We start from the raw sequence: 25590 nt of genomic DNA, 5'->3' as shown, positions 1-25590 counted from the left end.
CTGTCACTATGGCGGTGTGTCCACTCACAGGATGAGTGACGCTGCCCAATACTGTCACTATGGCGGTGTGTCCACTCACAGGATGAGTGGCGCTGCCCAATACTGTCACTATGGCGGTGTGTCCACTCACAGGATGAGTGGCGCTGCCCAATACTGTCACTATGGCGGTGTGTCCACTCACAGGATGAGTGACGCTGCCCAATACTGTCACTATGGCGGTGTGTCCACTCACAGGATGAGTGGCGCTGCCCAATAAATTCGCCCCTCGGGGGAAAATTTAAAAAATTGTTAGTTTTTAACATATTATTGTGATGTCTCTAAATAAGGAAGAACGCATCTAGATAATTCTGCTAGTGGTACATCCAGGGGGGGGGGGTATCAGGAGGCCGTTGAGGAAATGAACAGATTGCGTCCGGAACACATTGATTACGCACTGTTGCGTCGGCATACTAGACGCAAAGGTCTAGGACGCTCCACACCCCCTCTGTATGTTACTCTCTGGGGTCACGTGAAGGCCTAGGTCTTGTTATCTTGAGGTTATCTTATCTTGAGGTGATTTCTGGGCTTTAGTGTCCCCGCGGCCCGGTCCTCGACCAGGCCTCCACCCCCAGGAAGCAGCCCGTGACAGCTGACTAACACCCAGGTACCTATTTTACTGCTAGGTAACAGGGGCTTCAGGGTGAAAGAAACTCTGGCCATCGTTTCTCACCGGCGCCTGGGATCGAACCCGGGACCACAGGATCACGCGCCCAGTGTTCTGTCGACTCAGCCACCGGACACATCTGTGTTGCGTGTGCGTGTGTGTGTGTGTGTGCGTGTGTGTGTGTGTGGGAGGGCATTGTGTACCCATGTAACCAGTCACGTCTGGAGTTGTGCACCAATCACAGTGATGAACTCACTGAACATATTCCTTGAATAACAAAACAATTATACACTGAGAAAATGAAAAGTCTGAGTCATCTTTTCAATGTATAGTCTCAGGCTTAGGACAGCCTGAATGGGGGTAGTTGTAGGTCTGTTTTATATATTTTTTAAGAAATATTTGTCGTATTTTCAGTATTGGTAAGTGATTGACATAATGGCTGGGAGACACCTATCTGAATCGGATGTGATAAAATCAGCTAATTACTTTCTGATTGCCGTCTGCTGTTTTTGTCTAGCCGGTCAGTCTGCGTTCTATCAGTCTGCGTCCTGTCAGTCTGCGTCCTGTCAGTCTGCGTCCTGTCAGTCTGCGTCCTGTCAGTCTGCGTCAACACTTCTGCCTGTCACTCTCTCTCACACAACTTTCCATCCGTATTCCTTATCTGTTATCTTATACACCAATCCCGTCTTCTCCCAGGGGGCGGCTGGTATGTCCCCCTCCACATAATTTCTATGTAAATACATGCCGTGGGGAATTTCTTTGATAGGCTGGCGCGTGTCATCCTAATGACGTGAGTGACTGACTCGTCAACACCGGCGGGGAATCCACTCCCCGCACAGACTTTATGATGTAGCGATGTAGCCCTACGATGTATAGTCCGTATAGTGTATGTTTGTGTGTATGTATGAGTGTGTATGTGTGTGTGTGTGTGTGTGTGTGTGTGTGTGTGTGTGTGTGTGTGTGTGTGTGTGTGTGTGTGTGTGTGTGTGTGTGTGTGTGTGTCTATGTACAGAGGTCTAGTGTGTCTATGTAAATACAGAGGTCTATGGCTCTTTCTAGCAGTACGTGACCAATGTTTTCAATATCCGTCACATATTACATAAAGACCAGGTCTAACTGAACTAACTTAGTCACCGCTACAAAGACACTATTTGGTAATGAGTGGGTCGGCTAACACAGAGAACCAGAGTACTGAAGTGAGCCACAGACTTCATTCGAAACATTTGTGCAGACGTGTTAGCAGCGAACATATATCATTTGCTAAGGCATGAAGCGACGAAGGGTCCTACGGGCTCACCATAACCCGTGCTACATGGACACTTCGTTCTGAGTAGCTAAATCTGAAACAACAACGACATAGAGGAAACTTTATACACAACCATGAAAGTGACGAATACTCTCGTGGGGTCTGTACACTCCCTGAGTGAAGACTGTAAAGTAGAACTGGATATCACTCTACCTGTGATAACACTTAGAGCGAGTAGACACACACACATACACACTCGACGTCATTAATATTCACTCAGACTTGACAGAGTGCCAAACGTCAGACAGAGACAGGCGTCACAGGAGGCTGTGACATGTCGCATTGCAGCAACAGGAATATATAGAGGGGAGAGAAGAGAAAGGGGTCGGGAGCGAGGGATGATACCAGCCAGCGAGACTTCCCTCAGTCTCCTCGTCTGAGGGGTAGGAGGGGGGAAAGAGGGGAGAGGGTAGGGAGAGGGGGGGAGGAATGGGGGAAGGAGGGGGAGTTCGTGTTTATAAAGCCTGTATCACACACACACACGCGCGCACGCACACACACGCACACACACACACACACACACACACACACACACACACACACACACACACGCACACACACACACACACACACACACACACACACACACACACACACACACGTCAATACATAACTTGACTTTTTCAGTGTAGCACTGAAAAAGGATCTCATATGACTCGGAGCGTTGAACGACGACCCTGAGGTGTGTAGTGCCGGCTTCCTGGAGATATATTACCAACCACTCCAATCTCCTTTACCCTAATTTCACCTAGCTTATTCCTTCACTGATTCTTTGGTTAAACTTGCCGCATTTTTTTTTGTCTTGCTCAGTGACAATGTTTGGTATTAAATCTAGAGGGGGTAGGGGGGAGGAATGGTGCCCAACCACTTATGGACGGTCGGGGATTGAACACCGACCTGCATGAAGCGAAACCGTCGCTCTACCGTCCAGGGCAAGTGGATGGGGGGTCAACATTCAGCAGGAAGATGAAAAATCAACACCAATCAGAACATGAACAACCAGCGAGAACATGAACAACGAACGAGAACATGAAGAACAACGAGACCAGCAACATGGTAAGCACTAACAGAGAGCGGTACAGACACGACAACTCCATCAGTGAGCAACAGGGCCCTAGGGCAGGCGAGGGGGGGCGTCAGGGGGATATATTCCAGCTTCTCTCTCTCAGCTTTTGCATTTCAGCCAAAATTTGTATTCCTACTTTTTATATATATATCAAAATTTTGCCTTTGTGTTATTGGTAATATTTCTGTGATTTCTCTACAGATAGTTTTTTGTTATTTTCGTGGTGATGGAAACATGCGAGAAATTAGGTTATCTTGTGTTATATATCACAGGTCAGCAGGATGCACTGTGGATTATACTGTGGATTACACTGCAGACTGCACTCTAGACAACACTACTACACTGAGGGCTGGATAACAAATATCTCTATGGACTTACTCCCCTTCTCTCTCTCTCTCTCTATCTCTCTTCCACTCCCCCCCCCTCTCTCTCTCTCTCTCTCTCTCTCTTTTCCACTCATGGCGATCTGACACTCTCCAATTTTATTCACTAAAAATAAAAATCCGAGAAAGCGTAAAACCAAAAATAGGGAGAGTGAACGGCAGAAATAAAAATTGAATTATGAGGAGCTTCATGCATATTTAAGGCAAGGAGAAAATCAGGGGTGTAGCATGCGTACGAGGACACAACAGAATGGTGACTGTGGGGGAGTATAAGTGGCCTGAGGGAGGGAGAGAGAGAGAGAGAGAGAGAGAGAGAGAGAGAGAGAGAGAGAGAGAGAGAGAGCACCAAATCTGCCTATATCAGTAACTTCATCGCCAATGCTGGCTATCTCACACACAGCTTTGTGAACAGGAGGACCCAAAGAACCGAAGCTCAACCCCCCTCAAGGACAACTAGGTGAGTACTCGTCGTCTTGATGTGGTAGTAGTGCTAGAAACATTTCTAGATAACAGGACTCTGATCGGCCTTTCCAAAAAAAAAAACATACTATCATAGAAGCCGTTGAAGATAACAAATAATTTAGTCTGCCTAGAGATTAACGATTATAGAATTTCGCCATGAATGGAGAGCAGTGACACTGGTCTGTAGTTACCAATCACTGAGCGGTTCTTCTTTATGTATATTGGAACAACATCTGCCTTGTTCCACAAGGAGGGCCAACTACCTTGATCTAGGCAGAGTTGGAAGAGGCACGTGAGAGGTGGAGCCAACAGGTCAACACAGCTGCCTTGGACTGACCTTATCTGACCCTACAGCTTTGCTTGTGTCTAGCGTGTTAAGGAGATGGAGAACTTCAGTCTGCTTGTATAACCACTTCAGTCGACCTAGACACAGTGCTTAAGAGGCAAGATGTGGAGGCTGACGTTCAGGATCAGGCACCTGCATCTTGGCAGCAAAATGGTGTGCCAGTAGATCAGCCTTCTCCTGATTGCTTATGGGTGCCACAGTGCCATCCTTCAGTCCTGAACTTACCGGAACTAAAGTATACTTACAAGTCCTGAACTTACCGGGACTAAAGTATACTTACAAGTCCTGAACTTACCGGAACTAAAGTATACTTACAAGTGGGTCAGTAAGTGCTTGTGGTGGTCCTAATAACCCTCCGTCGCTCTACCTGCAGAACGCCCCCTCTGTTCAACCCAAATGGTTGAACAGAGGACAGTAGTGAACGCGTTGAATATAAATGGCGGTGAAAATGGCTCGGATTAAAAATAATAATTTTGCTTCAAAAAAATCGTTAATTGAAGCCTCTTCATATTGCCCCCCTCCCCCCCCCTCTTCCCTCCCTCCCCCCCTTCCCCCCATGACGAGGGGAAAACTCTCGAGATTCCACAGGTAATGAGGGGGATTGAGAGAGAGAGACGATGCTGCAAAATGGAATTCACAAATGATCAAAGACTCGAAACTAAATAAAAGAATTTAATTGGAAGTTGTGTCAATGGGCCACACACCGCCACCGGCTTTATCATGTCGGCTTTATCACGCCTGCTTTATCACGCCTGCTTTATCACGCCTGCTTTATTTCAGCTGAATAGCGACATAGAACACAGCTCGTCAACAATAAATAAAGACAGTTGAACAACGAGACAAAGAGAGTCCTTTCACTGCCATCCTGCCCTTTTCTTTCTTCCATTTCGATCTTATTCTACCCTTCTTTTCTTCCTTCCTTCACTGTCACTGCCATCTTACCTGTCTTCCCCCACGTCTTAAGACGTGGGGGAAGACGTCCCCCACGTCTTCCCCCACGTCCCAGCACTTAGCAGACATCAGCAACTTGGCGCAGAGAGGCTGAACCAAACGGACTCAACTGCAACTCACTGGAGACTCCCTCCAAGACGTCCCCCTCTGACGTCCCCCCTGACGCCCCCTCTGACGTCCCCCCTCCCCCAAGTCGACCCCTGGATGAGGTACTCTGCTATTCTTGCCTCGCTTTTCTTCTTATTGTCTGTCACATTACCCTACTCAACCCTTTTCCTTTTGTTCCCATTCTTCGTTTTTTCCCTCAGGCCCTAAGCATATTTAAGGGAATCAGCAATTTCTAATCAACCACTTGTGGACGGTCGGGGATTGAACGCTGACCCGCATGACGTGAGACCGTCGCTCTATCGTCGAACTAGTAGAGTTCGTGAGTAGAGTTTTTTCCCAGCAAGTCTTGCTGGGGAAAAAAACTCTACAAGTCTTCCCAAGATCTCGTCTGGTGGTCATTTCCTTCTTTTTATGTAGTTAACGGAGGTCTTCCTCCCTGGCGGGAAGACCCATCGTGATAGACAATTCTAGCACGCCTGAGATAGAGAGAGGGTGAGGGGAGGCATGGAGGCAGTCTGTCTGTCTGTCCGTCTGTCTGTCTGTCTGTCTGTCTGTCTGTCTGTCTCACCTGAAGGAGTAGAAATGCTCTGGTGCAGTTTCTTGGTACAGCGTTACTATTTTACGTCACAGTTTGCTTGATACCTGATCAACCAGGATGTGATTCATACGTCAGGCTGTGAGCAGCCGCGTCTAACAGCCTGGTTGACCAGTCTAGCAACCAGAAGGCCCGGTCGGGGGACCGGGCCGCAATGACATCGAGCCCAGAAATCATGACAATGTAACCGCAAGCCAACCAAAACTCTACCCCCCTGTAAGCAATACAATACCTTCCTCCAAACCTGTTACCAAAGCTGTTAATACTAAAAAAGTAGGATTTTGGGGCTCTGTCATCATTTTATAATGATGACAGAGTTAACAGGTATCAAGTTGATGATGTTGGAATTGGGAAATCTGAATGCGAAATAGAGATCTGGGGATAATATTTAGTAGGAATTTAAACCTTCCCAACCACCTAAAAAAAAATACATAAATTAATTCGTAATACGGAATGAAGGATTATGGAATTTACTTTCAGAAGTTTTATCAATTAAGCAAATAATGTCATTACTCAGCTCTATCTTGATCTTGTTAAGCCCTGTTTACATTATTCTCTTCAATTTTGGTTGCTATGCTATGGAATGAGGTTATCTTGAGGTTATCTTGAGATGATTTCGGGGCTTTAGTGTCCCCGCGGCCCGGTCCTCGACCAGGCCTCCACCCCCAGGAAGCAACCCGTGACAGCTGACTAGCTCCCAGGTACCTATTTACTGCTAGGTAACAGGGGCATTCAGGGTGAAAGAAACTTTGCCCATTTGTTTCTGCCTCGTGCGGGAATCGAACCCGCGCCACAGAATTACGAGTCCTGCGCGCTATCCACCAGGCAACGAGGCCCCTAGGGATGGGACGTCCCCTTGGGATGGGACGAGGGGAAAGTAATGGTGTCCAACCACTTGTGGACGGTCGGGAATTGAACATAAATTCAGTTGAACACATCCAGGAGACGGATGGCAAGGTTAAACCCGGGTATTAGAAACCTTCCATATGATGAGAGATTGTGGGGGGAATTATTAGGAGAAAGCCTCAAGCCATTACAACTATATAGCACTTGGAAGGGGTCAGGATAACGATTTGGAATGGGACAAGGGGAAAAGGAATGGTGTCCAAACACTTGTGGACGGTCGGGGATTGAACGCCGACCTGCAGGAAGCGAGACCATCACTCTACTAGGCTTGGAATAAACCTAGTTTACCTTCTCTTATTAGAGGTGACATGATTAAAGTGTACAAGTAAAGAAAAGACATAACAATGGGGATATTATACTTCAACACAGAATACCTCGACCTCAACAAATACATATAAAATACATATAAAATATCTTCACTGACAACTCTAAATTAAAGCAGCTAAAATCAAATGCCGGAGCCCGGGAGCTGGAGACCAATCCCAGCAAGCAGAGTCTGGTAAGCAAATCTGTCGTGAGTTAAGAGTGTTCGGAAGCTCCATACCGGCGATAGTCTAGTGATAAAAACGTTGAAGTGTGTCCCTAATGGACACTTTCGGGGCAAGACAGGCGAAGCTATTTTTCTCCGGGGGAACATAAAAGTATCGAGGGAAAATAATCGAGAAGTGCATGGAAAATCCGCTATGTGATAATGGAGTTCACTAACTTCGGTTAACTTGAACGTGTATCAAGTATAAAAAAGTGTGTGTGTGTGAGAGAGAGAGAGAGAGAGAGAGAGAGAGACAGACAGAGCCAGAAACAGAGCCGGAAACAGAGACAGAGGCAGAAAAAGAGCCGGAAACAGAGACAGAGAGACAGAGACAGAGCCAAAAACAGAGCCGGAAACAGAGACAGAGCCAGAGACAGAGAGATAGAGTCAGAGCCAGAGACAGAGAGACAGAGACAGAGCCAGAGACAGAGAAACAGAGACAGAGCCAGAGACAGAGCCAGAAACAGAGGCAGAGAAACAGAGACAGAAACAGAGACAAAAACAGAGCTAGAGACACAGATAGAAATATGGTCAATTAACTCCGAGTGATATAAAGTGTTACAATCAATCACATTATTTACATAATCGTATAAAATGTTTCTCATTCTTTTAATTAAACTCTTTGAAATTGTTCTGATAAATTTGATTCAACACTCAGGCAGTTTGCCAGATCAGGTTGTGTTGACATTCCATCAACAGGGCTTCGTGGGCCGGAAGAGCTCAGCCGTACTGACTCTTCTGTCTGTTGACGGAAACGCGTTCAATCTCGGTCCAATTTAAAAATGCCTCTCACAAGACTGGGGGATACGAGCCTGAGACGTTGCTTGGCAAGGATGAGGGGGAATGGATTGGTCTGAAATACGGCCAAGAGGTTCGTGGGGGGCTCAGTCAGTTCGTGGGAGCTCAATCAGTTCGTGGGAGCTCAATCAGTTCGTGGGAGCTCAATCAGTTCGTGGGAGCTTAATCAGTTCGTGGGAGCTCAATCAGGACCTTGGTATCTCGTTTTCATGGAGCTCACGGGGATCCTCAAATATTTTTTTGAATTCCGACTCATTTGAACCTCTTCTCTTGGATCTATTATATTGGTGGAGGACCACAATTTGTTTTGAACCCATGGAAGCTAATCAGCCGAGAGTCTGAACAACTTGGAAGTTAGTTCAGTAACCTTTTTGAGAGACGAAACTCATTCTGGTGAGTTAAGGAGTTCGTCGGTATGATCTGAAGATCATACAAGTATATCAGCCAGTATAAAACAACCTCTAAGTCACATCAAAGATATTTTCTCACTGAAAATATCTTCTGTGGAACCTTGTGATAGCTGACTCAGTGGGAATTGGACATGGAAAGCTGAACGTGTAGGCAGTGGTGAACAGGCAGGGCTGGGATGAACAGGAAAGAACTGGAGAGAACAGGGCATATCTGGGATGAACAAAGAATGGTTGAAGTAAATATTGATTAGTTAAAATGAACTTGGCAGGGTTGAAGTGAACAGTGACATCCTGAGGGAGACAGCGTGGGTCTGGACAATATAAGACAGAGCTGATATGAGCAAGACAGAGAGGGACTGAGCAGGACATGACTGAAAAGACCAGGCTTGGGCTGGACAGGACATTCAAGATGTATACTGTGCAGGAATGGGTGTGGAACAACACCATTGGGCTTAGTCACAACAAGGCTGGGCTGGACAGAGGAAGGACAAGTCAGGACTGTGTCAGACAGGAGAGTAATGGGCTGGACTGAACAGGGGCTACGTTGGACATAACATTACGTCTGGCGTTAACATTCCCCTCTATCATCCTGCCAGCGGGTTATGACTGTAATTCTACCACCAATTTTGGCGTGGGAAGGCATTATCTTCGCCTGCATTTTACAGCCGGATTAAATCCTGGAAGAAAGTTTGATCCTAACGTTCCATTTTCCTAGGGAAGTGTCTTTGTAGGAGGCGAAGGTGCTAGGAGCCACACAGACCAGGGACGCAGCCAGGGACGCGGCCAGGGACGCAGCCAGGGACGCGGCTAGGGACGCAGCCAGGGACGCAGCTAGGGACGCAGCCACCTCTCCTTGCTCTATCATAGATCCTTCTGTTTGGTACTTAACCGAATGGTGTTGAGGGGCTCCTGGAACTGTGAGTGTAATTCAAGGGGACATTCAGCCTACATGGTTCTTAGATACACCAGGAATCACCTGGGGGTCATCATGGATAAACAGCCACCTGAAGCCTGGCCAGGCGTCTTAGTGATCATGAACCAGGAGATCTTGCAAGCAAAGTGATCACCTTCAGCTCCAGACGTTCCCGGATATCTACACGTGAAGTTGCAACATAAATATTATAGTTCTTGCCAAAGCGGATTAGATGCGGTCACTGCAACCTCCTTAGCTCGTCTCTGCATCGCCGAGTCTTCAGACAGTCATAGAGAATCTCCCAACGTCTTCAGATGTTCCCAGATATCATGACGGCAGTTAGCAGGTATCATTAGAAGAAGCAACCTGATCTCGTACAATTCTTAACATTTTTAGAAGCAGTCTTCAGCGAATTTGCTCATGGAATTGAATCTGTATTGACACATCTGATACTCGAAGGTTATAACAATCTAGATACTCTAAGACATTAGGAAGCTTAAGGCTGTCTTGCTTATTCAAAGCACCTCAGCTACATCCATGTTTTGATAGCTGACTCTGGCCTCGGCTCACTGCTATTGGAAATCAAAACAACGCAGCAGATCAATACAGTGTAAGATATCCACGGAGGTGACTGGATATCGTTGTGATAACCACAAGACCATTAAAACTCTATAGTTTCAAGATTCCACCATATCTCATAGCCACTATAATATATTATATACATCCCCCAGTACCAATATAAATCGTGATCCATATCAATATACTGTACTCACTTTAGATCCTAAAAGTATGCCTCGTGACAGATGAAAAAATATATAACCTAATTTAGGGCCAGATATCAATTTTCCTAAACTTTTCCGTAAAATGAATGAAACGAGAACACGAGCAAAGTCAGAGTTAGAAAAAGACTCGTTTAATTCCCGGAATTACTTCAACCAGAGCAAAGAGATGAACACAGAACACATGTAGGTAATATCACCCGTCAGAAGTTATTTTTAATTACAACAGTTTAGGGAAAGAGAGGGGAAATATATGATGCAAAAATCCTATATGGCGTTCTGTTATGAAAATTAAAAAAAAAAGTGTTGCATTTTGGGTGAATTGTTTGTGGGGTTTAATGTGGTGAGCCTCGTTCCTATCCAGCACGGGTTGTAGGGGGGTTGTGGAAGCGGTTGGGGAAGGAGGACATGTTGATATTAGTGTGGGGGACCCGTGCTCATAATTCCATTTCCCCATACACCACACCACATCACACCACATCACCACGCACCTACACAGCGCCACATCCCACCACCCGTCACCACACCATACACCACACCAGTAGGGCCTCCAATAGCCTTGTCCTCTCTCTAATTTACATAATTTATAATCCAATAGCCTGCCCTAATATATTATTCTGCGCTGATCAAAATCTCGCGTGTCCCTACTCATCAAGAATTTTTACTGTGATATGAGAGAAACATTATATATATATATATATATATATATATATATATATATATATATATATATATATATATATATATATATATATATATATATATATATATATATGTCGTACCTAGTAGCCAGAACTCACTTTTTGGCCTACTATTCAAGGCCCGATTTGCCTAATAAGCCAAGTTTTCCTGAATTTATATATTTTTTCTATTTTTTTTCTCATGAAATGATAAAGCTACCCATTCCATTATGTATGAGGTCAATTTTTTTTTATTGGAGTTAAAATTAACGTAGATATATGACCGAACCTAACCAACCCTACCTAACCTAACCTAACCTATCTTTATAGGTTAGGTTTGGTTAGGTAGCCGAAAATGTTAGGTTAGGTTAGGTTAGGTAGGTTAGGTAGTCGAAAAACAATTAATTCATGAAAACTTGGCTTATTAGGCAAATCGGGCCTTGCATAGTAGGCTGAGAAGTGCGTTCTGGCTACTAGGTACGACATATATATATATATATATATATATATATATATATATATATATATATATATATATATATATATATATATATATATTACAAAAATATATGGTGTGAATAAAAAAAATGAATTTAGAGTATCGTAAAGAACTTTTATCACACACAAGCCACGTTGACAATTTTTCTTGACACTTGAAGCGTGTTTGAGGTTGCTGATGATGGCGATGGGAGACGAGATTGAAATTCTTGAAATATGGTACAACCAATTCTTATTTTTTTTTATTTAGCCACAATCAGCAGAGTTCTGTGACATGAAATTTACGATTTTTTATACTGGGAAGAAATTCTTGTTCTCTTTTTTTTTTGTGTGTACTTAGCTAGTTGTACTTACCTAGTTATGCTTGCGGGGGTTGAGCTCTGGCTCTTTGGTCCCGCCTCTCAACTAATGTACAGGTTCCTGAGCCTATTGGGCTCTATCATATCTACACTTATGTCTGAACTACAATGTCTGAACTACAATGTCTGAACTACAATGTCTGAACTACAATGTCTGAACTACAATGTCTGAACTACAATGTCTGAACTACAATGTCTGAACTACAATGTCTGAACTACAATGTCTGAACTACAATGTCTGAACTACAATGTCTGAACTACAATGTCTGAACTACAATGTCTGAACTACAATGTCTGAACTACAATGTCTGAACTACAATGTCTGAACTACAATGTCTGAACTACAATGTCTGAACTTCAATGTCTGAACTACAATGTCTGAACTACAATGTCTGAACTACAATGTCTGAACTACAATGTCTGAACTTCAATGTCTGAACTACAATGTCTGAACTACAATGTCTGAACTACAATGTCTGAACTTCAATGTCTGAACTACAATGTCTGAACTACAATGTCTGAACTTCAATGTCTGAACTACAATGTCTGAACTACAATGTCTGAACTACAATGTCTGAACTACAATGTCTGAACTACAATGTCTGAACTACAATGTCTGAACTACAATGTCTGAACTACAATGTCTGAACTACAATGTCTGAACTACAATGTCTGAACTACAATGTCTGAACTTCAATGTCTGAACTTCAATGTCTGAACTACAATGTCTGAACTACAATGTCTGAACTACAATGTCTGAACTTCAATGTCTGAACTACAATGTCTGAACTACAATGTCTGAACTTCAATGTCTGAACTACAATGTCTGAACTACAATGTCTGAACTACAATGTCTGAACTACAATGTCTGAACTACAATGTCTGAACTACAATGTCTGAACTACAATGTCTGAACTACAATGTCTGAACTACAATGTCTGAACTTCAATGTCTGAACTACAATGTCTGAACTACAATGTCTGAACTACAATGTCTGAACTACAATGTCTGAACTACAATGTCTGAACTACAATGTCTGAACTTCAATGTCTGAACTACAATGTCTGAACTACAATGTCTGAACTACAATGTCTGAACTACAATGTCTGAACTACAATGTCTGAACTTCAATGTCTGAATTACCTTTGTGTTATGGTTTCATTTATTTGTTACAGTCATCCCCTTTTTTTGCGTGTTTTTGTAGATTGTATTTGTTTTGTGCGAGGCACGCCCCCTGCTGTAGGGTTATGGGAGGCCGGCTGCAGGATGGTGGGAGGGTAGGGGGGAGAGGTGGGAAGGGAGGGCAAGGGGAAAGAGGGAAAGGATGGGAGAGGAAACCAGAAATTCGCTCCAGGAAATGGATATTGCTCGCTGAACCTCCTGGGACGTTAACACTGTGACCAGTGCTTATGTACGAGGCTTTCTTCATGTGATGAAGAAAGGATGCTCTCGGACGCAGGTTCGAGTCCTCGTCACGGCCCTTGTGGATTTGTTTCTTCATGTGTGTGTGTGTGTGTGTGTGTGTGTGTGTGTGTGTGTGTGTGTGTGTGTGTGTGTGTGTGTGTGTGTGTGTGTGTGTGTGTGTGTGTATGTGTGTATTCATCTAATTGTATTCACCTAGTTGTTCTTGCGGGGGTTGAACTTTGCTCTTTCGGCCCGCCTCTCAGCTGTCAATCAACTGTAACTACCTACTAACTATCCCCCCCCCCACACACACACTCCCAGGAAGCAGTTCCGTAACAGCTGTCTAACTCCCAGGTCCCTATTTACTGCTAGGTAACAGGGGCATCAATGCGAAAGAAACTTTGCCCATTTGTTTCTGCCTGGTCCGGGAAAAGAACCCGGGCCACAGAATTACGAGTCCTGCGCGCTCGCCGCTCGCCTACCAGACCCCTGTTTGTGAACATATGTGGACTAAATCCAGATCTTGCAGCAAGTAAAAAAGTAACAAGGGCAAGATAGAAAATAACAGAGTTTGAAATCAATAACTTAGAGCAGGGAGATGCCAGAGAGGCAGCTTATAACTCACTCAACCAGACAGCCTGACAGGCAAGCCAACAAGCACATTTTACACAAAAACACAGACAGAACTGACAGACGGCTCAACTTATTTAAAAACAATAGACAGGCAAAGATTCGGTGTGCCACTTATGAATTAGATGATATACAAGCGTATAGATATTATAAGACAGGTTATAGAAGCGGACAGGTTATGTATAGCCTGAGACAGGACACAGCAGACTTCTGACATATCTTTTTTCATTAAACAAAAAAATATGCCAATTGTCATTTTTTTTTATTTCGACGTGCAACTCAATTTCTTTGCAATTTTTGCCTTAAATTATTTTTTAACATAAAATGCAAATAAATCACTCTTGATTGGAAGTGTAATTGGAGGCTGTTTGCTCCTTAATGCAATACTCGCCACGGAAGTCGAGTTCCCGCCAAACACACACCGAAACTACGACGTTGGTACAACGTTCGAACAAGTTTTAACACCTCCTAACCAGTTATAACAACCAATATAGCAAGTTGTAACAACGTTCTAATACGTCATAAACACGTTAAGCCAAGATGTAACAACTTTATTACAAGTTGTAACAAGCGGAAAATAGAGACAGTTTCGGTTTGTGTTTCCAGGGTTCCGGAGTCACGAAAGGTCCAGTCTAGAGTCATACGTTTCGTGTGTCTCCGACACACGAAACGTATCCTTGTTACGTATCATTATGTATCCCCGCTGCATACTCTAGAGTTTTTTTATAACCTGTTTTCCTCAAGCAGGCGATGAGTCACAATAACGTGGCTAAAGTATGTTGACCAAACCACACACTAGAAGGTGAAGGGACGACGACGACGACGTTTCGGTCCGTCCTGAACCATTCTCAAGTCGATTGATTTGAGAATGGTCCAAGACGGACCGAAACGTCGTCGTCGTCCCTTCACCTTCTAGTGTGTGGTTTGGTCAACTTGCTCTCCTCAAGTTTCCAGATGTTATGATAGAAGCTCTTGGTAATGACCTGAAGCAAGCAATTCACAAGTATTTTCATGAAGTGATGTTTGCTTTTGAAATTAGGCAGCATATTAATATCGTGAGGGGGGCCTCGTAGCCTGGTGGATAGCGCGCAGGACTCGTAACTCTGTGGCGCGGGTTCGATTCCCGCACGAGGCAGAAACAAATGGGCAAAGTTTCTTTCACCCTGAATGCCCCTGTTACCTAGCAGTAAATAGGTACCTGGGAGTTAGTCAGCTGTCACGGGCTGCTTCCTGGGGGTGGAGGCCTGGTCAAGGACCGGGCCGCGGGGACACTAAAGCCCCGAAATCATCTCAAGATAACCTCAAGATAGCTCTCCTGGTGGGAGTTTTAGGAACTAAGTTTCTGGTAAATTTCGCAAAAATTACTCCACACACACACACACACACACACACACACACACACACACACACACACACACATACACACACACACTCACACACACACACACACACTCACACACACACACACACACACACACACACACACACACACACACATACACACACACACATACACACACACACACACACACACACACACACACACACACACATTGTTCCTAGCACCATTTGCTGTGTTGATTGTTCTGTGTTGTAACAGCGTGTCAAAAGTTTTTTTTGGTTGAAGCTAATTTTCTATAAGTATAGTCCATTTTTTTGGTAGGTACTCTGCTCCATATGATTCCTTTAATAGTGTCCTTGGCATAAATTTTGAACTTTTATGTTTTGTTTTAAACTTTAATTCTTTTTTCGAGCTTATAATGTCTACTATGTACACAGAATAAATTGTCTGGAGGGGGATATAGTTATATATTGTGATTTTTTGGGGAAATAATTAAATACCAGTTTGGATAAGCATTACCTTTCATATATATATATAGTAAGTTAATGGTGAGACGATTTCCTGTAACTCACAACCGAAGACCTAGAGTTCGAATCCCGGGGCGATAGAGAGACGATTGGACGAGTTTCCTTTCACCTCATGCCTCATCATTAAACCCCCCCCCCCCCCGCTACCCTAGAAGGACCGGTCGGCCGAGCGGATAGCACGCTGTACATGTGATCCTGAGGTCCCGGGTTCGATCCCAGGCGCCGGCGAGAAACGATGGACAGTGTTTCTTTCACCCTATGCCTCTGTTACCTAGCAGTAAGTAGGTACCTGAGTGTAAGTCAGCTGTCACGGGCTGCTTCCTGGGTGGTGGAGGCCTGGTCGAGGACCGGGCCGCGGGACACTAAAGCCCCGAAATTAACTCAAGATAACCACCCTCTTACCCAAACACGAGAATTCTCATAATAATTCTCCTATGAGAACCACTGAAGGAACCTCCAGTTAAGACAGACGCTGTTTCATTAAACTGTTGATAGCGTAATCACCACAAAAGTGGAGATATCTACATTTCCAACACGGCAAGAGAGTTGCACCGAACCGCAGCAACAACAGAGCAATGAAACAGTAATTGGATATAAAACTCCATTTTCCTCGCTTCCAGCGATTGGGAGAAGGGATTGGGGGATTGGGGGGTAGAGGGCCATAATGACAGGATTAGTCTAATTGTGTCGAGGCTCTGCTGGTACCCCGGCTGGTGCTGTATTAAACAAATTGTTGGGTAAATATTGGCATTATTATGTGTATGAGGAGAAGTAGGTAGGCTAGATGGAGGGGGTCGAGGGAGGGAAGGATAGGGTGTTGAAGGAAAAGAAGGGAGAGGGAGAGTGTTTGAAGGAGAGAGAGGGATGGTTTAGATTTAGAGGGATGGAGGGTAAAATTGTTAATGAGGGTTAGAGGGAGATAAGAAGGAATATAGATGGATAGTTAAATGAAACCAAATTGAGGGTGATTGAGTGCGATTATTGTCTTGCTAAGACTTACTTGTTCATTTAGTGCAGAGGCTGAAGGAGGCTGGCCTGAGGCTGAGGAAGGCTGAGGAAGGCTGAGGGAGGCTGAGGAAGGCTGAGGAAGGCTGAGGAAGGCTGAGCGGGCCATGAACATCCCATCTAAGGAAACACACCTGATTAGATTGGGCCTCTTTTTCCTAGACAATCGTATGCAAATTACTTACAGTTGTTTCTCCTGGACAGCTGTCTCGGGTTAAATCATTTCAGAATAACTCGCCAGAAACAGTTTGGGAAAACTGTGGTTATCATAAACAAAGAAATACAGATTCCTGCGTTGTTTCAGGGAGCTGCAGTTCTTTCCCACTGTTGCAACTTGCATCCTGTGAGAGGCATATGCAGAATTATTATTATTTCCCCTTCAAATTTTGATGAGACTAGCCATATGCGTCTGGTCTCCAGCTTTGGATAGATATTCTCTCTTAAAGTGCAGGTATAATTGTCTAATATGTGGGTGGTCAGCAGTGAGAGCAGCTGAGTGAGTCGAAATTTATATAAAATTAGTTACCCCTTTTCAGGCGATGAGTCACAATAACGTGGCTGAAGTATGTTGACCAGACCACACACTAGAAGGTGAAGGGACGACGATGTTTCGATCCGTCCTGGACCATTCTTGACTTGAGAATGGTCCAGGACGGACCGAAACGTCGTCGTTCCCTCACTTTCTAGTGTGTAATTTGGTCAACATTCCTCAGTAAGAATTGTTTCGCTGAAAACTTGGGCAAGTTAGTTAGTAATCGCTCCAGCAGCTCTGTTAAGTCTCTTTACGTATTGTATTCAAGTTTATTTCTGTTCACCCTTTCAGAAGTTGTTACGTTCACTTGGCTCAAAGTTGAGTTAGTGAGATACTGTTGTAGAGACGTTATATGGGATGTGACACATGGTCATGTGACAGACTGTGACAATGTCACTCATGTTACAGACTGTGACAATGCCACTGTCATGTAACGAACTGCCCGGGTGATACTTTCGTGTCTCAACCTGTAAGGGTGACAAGGCTATGTTTCAGACTGCGTCTAGATGTTGTGTATACCTCTCTCTCTGTACAATACCTATAGGTAATCTAGCATGACCTTAGCACGTGTGTCGTGACCTCGGCACGTGTGTCGTGACCTCGGCACGTGTGTCGTGACCTCGGCACGTGTGTCGTGACCTCGGCACGTGTGTCGTGACCTCAGCACGTGTGTCGTGACCTTAGCACGTGTGTCGTGACCTCGGCACGTGTGTCGTGACCTCAGCACGTGTGGCATGACCTCGGCACGTGTGGCATGACCTCAGCACGTGTGGCTGGTACGGGAGGAACTAATTATACCGGGAACAGTTCCCCTCTGATGACTCGCTCTCCCAGGCGTGCTCTACGGTCCCTCCCGCTGAGTAATTAAACAGTAATTGAACCTGACATTTCTTGAGAAGCGTTACGAAGTTAGAAATAGTTCGAGAGAGAGAGAGAGAGAGAAAGAGAGAGAGAGAGAGAGAGAGAGAGAGAGAGAGAGAGAGAGAGAGAGAGAGAGAGAGAGAGAGAGAGAGAGAGAGAGAGAGAGAGAGAGAGAGAGGGTGGGGGGAGAATTATCAAGGGAAAACGCCAAGCCATTACGACCATACAGCACTGGGAAGGGGTCAGGATAAGAATTTGGGATGGGATGGGGGAAAAGGAATGGGGCCCAATCACTTGGACGGTCGTAGATTGAACTCAGACCGGTATGTAGACCATCGCTCTACCGTCTAACCCAAGTGGTTGGACAGAGATCGAGAGCGAAAGAGAGAGAGAGAGAGAGAGAGAGAGAGAGAGAGAGAGAGAGAGAGAGAGAGAGAGAAGAGAGAGAGAGAGAGAGAGAGAGAGAGAGAGAGAGAGAGAGAGAGAGAGAGAGAGAGAGAGAGAGAGAGAGAAGAGAGAGAGAGAGAGAGAGAGAGAGAGAGAGAGAGAGAGAGAAACATCTTTTGTGCTGTAATCAGTTTTCAGTCTTCCCCGGGAATGTTAAGATGGCAAGAGAGAAAAAATTGTAAGTAAATGGGAAGTTTGTTGACTTTTTCTTTTTAAGAAACAACTTGGCAATCTCCTTCAGAAAACAAACCCGAGTCAGCCCAGACACTATAATGTAGGCTCTGACTGTAAGAGACAGATGCGAGACCCAGAATGCCAAAGCGGGTCAGTGCCAGGATCCCCTCCGAAGACATTGGCACTGTGTAAGGCCTGACACGTTAGGAGAGCTACAAGGGGTTTCCTTATGCCAGTTGTTCCCATCTTGGGGAGCCGTGGAGGTATGTACGAGAGGCCCACAAGAAAAGTTAACACGGTTGACCAGACCACACACTAGAAAGTGAAGGGACGACGACGACGACCTTTCGGTCCGTCCTGGACCATTCTCAAGTCGATTGACAATCGACTTGAGAATGGTCCAGGACGGACTGATACGTCGTCGTCCCTTCAGTTTCTAGTATGTGGATTGGTCAACATACTTCAGCCACGTTATTATGACTCATCGCCTGCAAAGTTAACAATGTCCCATCTCCAATCCCAATCTCCCTCGAGATTGAGGGAGATTGGAGTCTCTATCCCCGAAGATAGAGACCCTAACCACTATGCTATGGACAGCCTTAATAAGGAAAGATCCCAGAAGCCAACTAACCGCTGCCCAACTGGAATTTTATACTTTCCACTGGCTCCTTTCCCTTAATAAGCAATCTACTGACTCCGAGTGCTGAATAACCGATAAGGAACAACGAGTTTCGAATCCCGTAATGTCACACGGTTCTCTCCTCGTATCACTTAAGGCCTATACAGGTTAACCAACATTACATAAGAACCTAAGAACAAAGGCAACTGCAGAAGGCCTATTGGCCCATACGAGGCAGCTCCTATCTATAACCACCCAATCCCACTCATATACACGTCCAACCCGCGTCCAACCCAACATTACTGTTCAATTGCTAGTATAGCAATGCCATTAAAAAGTAATAATATTTGTTGATATATAAAAGACAACAATAAAAACACTATTCATTTTCAAAATGTGATGCTACAAAAAAAATGATGATGTATGTATCATCCCCATCATCCCTCCCCATCATCCTATCAGACGATGATGGGGAGGGGTAGCGAAATAGCCCAGTTGCATGACGCAAATGAGGTCCAGTTTTAGACCGAATGACACAATCATCCCATCCCCGAAGTCAAGGCGATATAGGGCAGAGGAGGTTATAGGGCAGGGCACCTCATAGCTGGCTGGACAGCGCTTCGGCTCCGTTGTCCTGAGGTTCCGCGTTCGATCCCCGGTGGAGGCGGAGGCAAATGAGCAAAAATGTTTATTTCACCCTGATGCCCGTGTTACCTAGCAGTAAATAGGTACCTGGGAGTTAGACAGCTGCTACGGGCTGCTTCCTGGGGGTGTGCAACAAAAAGAAGCCTGGTCGAGGACCGGGCCGCTGGAACGCTAAGCCCCGAAATTATCTCTAGATAACCTCTAGGCTGGGGGGGTCACTCGAGACCTCCCAGCACTCTATGTACCAGGCCGGAGCGCTCGCCACTTAACTTCAGTTAATTAAAAATTCTCGAGTAAATGTACTCTATTAAAGTAATTTTTCGTCGTAAATGTGCAGTATTTTCAGTGGCTGGAGCGAGACGAGAGTATTTAGAGGAAGGGGAGAAGGAGGAGGGAGGGAAGTACCGCTGCCGTGGCTTCATGGATGGGTAGGGAACCGTAAACAATAGGAAGGGAAGGTGGTTTGGAGGAGGGAAGGGAATGCTACCAAAGGCTACAAGGATGGGACGCTACTGGGAGGGAGGGAGGGAGGGAGAGAGAGAGAGAGAGAGAGAGAGAGAGAGAGAGAGAGAGAGAGAGAGAGAGAGAGAGAGAGAGAGAGAGAGAGAGAGAGAGAGAGAGGGAAAAAGGATATGGCTACTTACGGTTATCGAGAGAGAAGGCTCCCTCTGGGTACTTAGTGGGAGGGAAAGCTCCCTAAGGGTACTTAGTGGGAGGGAAGGCTCCCTAAAACTACTTAAGGGAGAGGAGAATAGGAAAGTGATGGCAGAATATCAAAATTTAAGTCCCCCTCCCTCCCTCCATCCTTCTGGAGGGAGGGAGGAGCGCCTGGGGTCAGGTCTCACCCAGCATATAATTCCAGGATCATTATAGCCAAGCTGCCATTCATCTGTACTAAAAATTCCCGGTGTATTTTTTCCCCCCAATGCAGACGATGAGGCAAAAAGAGGCTCCGACGAAGATTTTCTTCATGGCTTTTCCCTCTTAGCTTTTTCTTTTACAGTTTGGAGACCGACAAGTTCCCAGGAAGATAGCCAGGTTCTGAGAACTGTGATCTTCGTGAGCTGTTGGAACGGCTTGAGACTCAGAGAGAGACACACACACGCAGACTAACTTTGCATCTTGTGGGACGGTCGCAGCTTTAACGAGCCTGGCCTGAGGTCAAGTGACTCAAATCATATCTCACTAAATGCTTCACTCTGCGCCAGAAGACGGGTAGACATACGCACACAGATAGTTCGAAAGGTGATAGACAGTTCGTCACAAGATAGACAGACAGATAGATAATTCATTAGGAAGAGACGTAGATAGACAGCGGCACTCACCACTCAAATGAGTACTAACATCATGAGAATATTATCCTGAAGAAAGAAGTAGATTATTATCTGAACTAAAATGTATATATATATATATATTTGGAATATCATCAACCCTCCCCCCCCCATACACATTGTTCCACATTCTGATCCACAATGAAACTCAGTGAGAAATACTAGACTAAAATTGTGCTATTCAAATATAGTTTATCGATATTTATATCAGCATGAATATATTATGTTTAATAATTGCCAATTATGAGCATCCTCTAATGGGACCAAATTATCTCAATGGTCCTTAATTATCTCCGCATAGGAAGAATTAAATAATTGTTATTAAAATGAATAATAACTCTTTGGTAGCATGCGGACGGCTCCTGACGTCACCATCCTGGGGGTGACGGATGGATCCGTCACTATCCTGGGGATGACGGCTGGTTCCGTCACTATCCTGGGATGACGGCTGGTTCCGTCACTATCCTGGGGTGACGGATGGTTCCGTCACTATCCTGGGGTGACGGATGGTTCCGTCACTATCCTGGGATGACGGATGGATCCGTCACTATCCTGGGGTGACGGATGGTTCCGTCACTATCCTGGGGTGACGGATGGATCCGTCACTATCCTGGGGTGACGGCTGGCTCCGTCACTATCCTGGGGATGACGGCTGGTTCCGTCACTATCCTGGGGGTGACGGATGGATCCGTCACTATCCTGGGGTGACGGATGGTTCCGTCACTATCCTGGGGTGACGGATGGATCCGTCACTATCCTGGGGTGACGGATGGATCCGTCACTATCCTGGGATGACGGCTGGCTCCGTCACTATCCTGGAATTCATGGTAGATGGACTTATTGTCGAGGCTGATTCTCTACCCACCAATAAACGCTTAACACGGGAAACTAACATTAAAACAACTGTCTACGCCTGTATCTTTTTGTTCGACAATGGTTTAATTACGTTCAATACCAACGAGGAGGAATGATCTCCAGTTTGATAAATCCCAACCACTTGGGCTGGACGGTAGAGCGACGGTCTCGCTTCATGCAGGTCGGCGTTTAATCCCCCGACTGTGAACTAGTGGTTGGGGCACCATTCCTTCCCTCCCACCGTCCCATCGCAAGTCCTTATCCTGACCCCTTCCAAGCGCTATATAGTCGTAATGGCTTGGCTCTTTCTCTTCCCGTCTCTTGAGAACTTAATACTAAGTTTCCACACAAATATCAAGATATCATATTTTTTTTCCTGAAACCTTGATATCTATTTTTTCGTATTTTTTTTTTTTTTTTAGTTTGAACTGGTGTCCCTTAACCCACTACTCCCTTATGTTCAGCTTCTCAGTTCACTTCTCTCTCTCTCTCTCTCTCTCTCTCTCTCTCTCTCTCTCTCTCTCTCTCTCTCAGTGCCTCTACCTTCCATTCACTCTCTCTACCCCCTCTATTCCCTTCTCATTTCTTTTTACTCCTTTCCTTCTTCGCCTCTGTGCTCCTATCCACATCTCATTTCTCTCTATCCCATACTCGCTCACCTCCCCCTCTTCCTCTATCCCCACCACTACTCCCCTCTCCCCTATTCCCTCCCCCACCACTACCTCCCCCTCTTCCTCTATCCCCACCACTACCTCCCCCTCTTCCTCTATCCCCACCACTACTCCCCTCTCCCCTATTCCCTCCCCCACCACTACCTCCCCCTCTTCCTCTATCCCCACCACTACTCCCCTCTCCCCTATTCCCTCCCCCACCACTACCTCCCCCTCCTCTTCCCCCCCACCACTAATTTTCCAAGTTCTCACCTACGCTAAAAATTACGCTTTTAAATCTTAAGACCCACAGTCACAAAGTTACCTTACTGCCTAAGTATCGCCCTGGGAAATACTGCAGAGATAATTACATCTGTAAATCTCTCTCTTTAAACTTTATAAGAAATAAACTACGAGCTTACCTACCATTTTCTCTACAGGGAGAGAGAGAGAGAGAGAGAAGAGGTAATATATATATATATAAGGTGTAGGAAGGCAAAGGTAGGTCAGTCAGCATGGGCAAGAGGATCTTGAGGGGTGTGAGTTAATAGGGTAGTGTGGGTTGATAGGGAGGTGTGGGTAGGGATGCCTCGTATGATAAGGGTGGAGATAAAATAGGTTGTAGGGGAAGTAAGGTGTGGGTAGGAATGGGTAGGGAACCCCTAAAGGTATGAAGGGACAGCTAGAAATGGCTTGTAATAGACGAATTCGTGTAGTTGTGGACGTATGTGTTATTGACAACTCTCTAATGGTAAAAGTAACAGAGAATACATGACCACTACATGCAAGATACTGAGGGGGAAACAGACAATGTAGGTAGGGACAGCCTTATTAAATTAAGAGACAAGTATTACAAACATAAGCGAAGCTGGAAACGCAAATGAGTCGGAATTTTTTGTTGGAAATCATCGTAACAGGAATGTGCGGTCAGTGAGTGAAATACATTGACGGAATTCCAACAGATGAGTATGATAAAAAAATCTCACACCAGATGATGAATAGACGACGACGTTTCGGTCCTTTCTGGACCATTATCAAGCCGATTGAAGTATCATAATGGGTCATTATCACAACCGACTTGATAATGGTCCAGGGCGGACCGAAACGTCGTCGTCTATTCATTATCTGGTGAATAGACGACGTATCGATCATATCTATCGAATAGACGATCATATCTTCAGCCACGTTATTGTGACTCATCGTCTGCAACGGCAGAATAGTTCATGTGTAATGCCAGAGGCTCATCATAGTCAGCAACCGGCGCATAAATGGCTAGATCTCACTTGCTCGTTGATACTCATAGGTAAGTACTGATAAGTAAGTACCACCATCCTCATCACTACCCTTTTCACCGTCATGCTCATAACTATCCTCCTCACCATCATCCTCACTATTCGTATCACCATCCTCATCATCACCACCATCATCACAGAAGGGAACATGGACTCTCCCCTTTGAGTATCCTTTACCAGAAGAATAAAAATAGATACACTGAATTTGCAGCTCCTGTCACTATCTCCTAAGTCAATTAATGCTTTTTCTTGCATGTGGAAGGGTGGAAAGTGCACCTCTGACCTCATTTTACTTGACGAAAGAATGTGAGGTTCATCTTTCGTCGTCATCTGACCTAAGAGAGGAGTGGTGATTCGACCCCTTGTCTGCACGACCCATTATTGGAGAGTCGGGGTGGTTGACCTTAGTCCGGACCTGACCTGAGAGGGGGGGAGGATTGTGGGGTCGAACTTAGCCTCCTCATCTTACCCAACGAACGAGTGAGGAGTCGATTTCAGTCTTTGCCTGACATGAGGGATGAATGAGATCGATTTTTTATTTATTTTTATATATAAGAGTTCTTACATTCTTGTAAGACCATTTTAGGTTCTTACTTGCTCCAAGGTGAGGAGTAAATACCCGCCAAACACACACCGAAACTACGACGTTGGTACAACGTTCGAACAAGTTTTAACACCTCCTAACCAGTTATAACAACCAATATATCAAGTTGTAACAACGTTCTACTACGTCATAAACACGTTAAGCCAAGATGTAACAACTTTATTACATGTTATAACAAGCGGAAAATAGAAACAGTTTGGGTTTGTGTTTCCGGGGAAGGGGTCGATTTTTGCCTCACCTGACCTGAGAGATATCATGTCATCACGAATACTTTAAGATAATGGAACTGACGAAGTCGACTTTTGTCAGCCTTGAGTTAATTTTGGTCAAGTTTGGTCAAGTTTGTTGACACTGAAGTGAGTTACCTGACGTCTCGTTAAGAGTAATTAAGTTGTAGAATTTTGTGGCCTCTTTCAGCATTGTTTTAACAAGAAAAAACGCATTGTTCTTAGTCAAATTTATTTACTGTTTATGTGGAGCTTATTCAGGTTATCAGAAAACCCAGAAGTTATGTTGTTGGAGGATGGCGATCATTGGAGTTATGTTGTGGAGGCTGGGGACCTGTGAAGTTATGTTGTGGAGGCTGGGGACCTGTGGAGTTATGTTGTGGAGGCCGGGGACCTGTGGAGTTATGTTGTGGAGGCTGGGGACCTGTGGAGTTATGTTGTGGAGGCCGGGGACCTGTGGAGTTATGTTGTGGAGGCCGGGGACCTGTGGAGTTATGTTGTGGAGGCCGGGGACCTGTGGAGTTATGTTGTGGAGGCCGGGGACCTGTGGAGTTATGTTGTGGAGGCTGGGGACCTGTGGAGTTATGTTGTGGAGGCTGGGGACCTGTGAAGTTATGTTGTGGAGGCTGGGGACCTGTGAAGTTATGTTGTGGAGGCTGGGGACCTGTGGAGTTATGTTGTGGAGGCTGGGGGACCAGTGGAGTTATGTTGTG

The 25590-nt window shown here is 45.2% G+C and overlaps 1 long non-coding RNA gene across 1 annotated transcript in view; it reads right to left on the bottom strand.

Annotated features, from left to right (window-relative positions):
• Positions 1 to 16649: 16649 nt before the first annotated feature.
• LOC123766553 (uncharacterized) overlaps positions 16650 to 25590 on the bottom strand; it is a 287226-nt gene continuing 278285 nt past the window's right edge. The window contains exon 4 of the long non-coding RNA XR_006773829.2: positions 16650 to 16760. This is a non-coding gene — a long non-coding RNA (uncharacterized lncRNA). The remainder of the gene's footprint in view (positions 16761 to 25590) is intronic.

Source organism: Procambarus clarkii, chromosome 62 (genome assembly GCF_040958095.1).
Source record: "Procambarus clarkii isolate CNS0578487 chromosome 62, FALCON_Pclarkii_2.0, whole genome shotgun sequence".
Classification (NCBI taxonomy): Eukaryota; Metazoa; Arthropoda; class Malacostraca; order Decapoda; family Cambaridae; genus Procambarus; species Procambarus clarkii.
The sequence above is the reverse complement of the archived record's forward strand: the minus strand, read 5'-3'. Positions and strand labels throughout refer to the sequence as shown.